Consider the following 1,508-nt stretch of genomic DNA (forward strand, 5'->3'; position numbering starts at 1 on the left):
ATCACTGACTCGATGGACATGAGTTTGAGTAAACTCCAGGAGTTGGTGATGGACAGGGAAGCCTGGCGTACTGCAGTCCATGAGGTCGCAAAGAGTCAGACACAACTGAGTTGAACTGAACTAAAACCAAAGTTTCACGTATCATTTACTTAGCAATCCCACTCCTAAATATTTGCTCAACAGAATGTGTGCTCCTATGGAATAAAAGGCTTGAAGAAGCATGTTCATAGGAGTATTATCCAAAATAGCCCCAAATGTCCTTCAAAAGCAGAATGAATAAAAATGTCATGGTCTATTCACGCAGAAACTTAGAAAGGCTTTCTCCATCCGATACACAGCAATAAAAAACAGTTATTTTATGCAATGTGGGAAGTGGAAGAGGCCAGATGTAAAGTGCAATTCCATTTATGTAAATTTGAAAACAGATAAAAGTAAAACAAAACGTTTATAGATATATACACAAGCGGTAAATCTACAAAGGAAAGTAAGGGAGTAATTACACTCATGTGTTCATTCAGGGAGAAGGGAGGGGTGAAAGCTGGGAGGTGGCGGGAGGACTCTGGGAGGTGGTGGGAGGACTCTGGGATGCTTGAACCTTTCTATATATTGGGTTGGCCAAAAAGTTTGTTCAGATTTTTCTGCAAGATGTTACAGAAAAACACAAAAGAAATTTTAGGCCAACTCAACATTTCTGGTTATGATTATACAGTGGAAATGAGAAATAGATTTAAGGGCCTAGATCTGATAGATAGAGTGCCTGAAGAACTATGGACGGAGGTTCATGACATTGTACAGGAGACAGGGATCAAGATCATCCCCAAGGAAAAGAAATGCAAAAAAGCAAAATGGCTGTTTGGGGAGGCCTTACAAATAGCTGTGAAAAGAAGAGAAGCGAAAAGCAAAGGAGAAAAGGAAAGATATAAGCATCTGAATGCAGAGTTCCAAAGAATAGCAAGGAGAGATAAGAAAGCCTTCCTCAGCGATCAATGCAAAGAAATAGAGGAAGACAACAGAATGGGAAAGACTAGAGATCTCTTCAAGAAAATTAGAGATACCAAGGGAACATTTCATGTAAAGATGGGCTCGATAAAGGACAGAAATGGCATGGACCTAACAGAAGCAGAAGATATTAAGAAGAGGTGGCAAGAATACACAGAAGAACTGTACAAAAACGACCCAGATAATCATGATGGTGTGATCACTGACCTAGAGCCAGACATCCTGGAATGTGAAGTCAAGTGGGCCTTAGAAAGCATCACTACGAACAAAGCTAGTGGAGGTGATGGAATTACAGTTGAGCTATTCCAAATCCTGAAAGATGATGCTGTGAAAGTACTGCATTCAATATGCCAGCAAAGTTGGAAAACTCAGCAGTGGCCACAGGACTGGAAAAGGTCAGTTTTCCTTCCAATCCCAAAGAAAGGCAATGCCAAAAAATGCTCAAACTACCGCACAATTGCACTCATCTCACACGCTAGTAAAGTAATGCTCAAAATTCTCCAAGCCAG

The sequence above is a fragment of the Bison bison genome, unplaced genomic scaffold (assembly GCF_000754665.1).
Source record: "Bison bison bison isolate TAMUID 2011002044 unplaced genomic scaffold, Bison_UMD1.0 scf7180017864236, whole genome shotgun sequence".
Taxonomy (NCBI): Eukaryota; Metazoa; Chordata; class Mammalia; order Artiodactyla; family Bovidae; genus Bison; species Bison bison.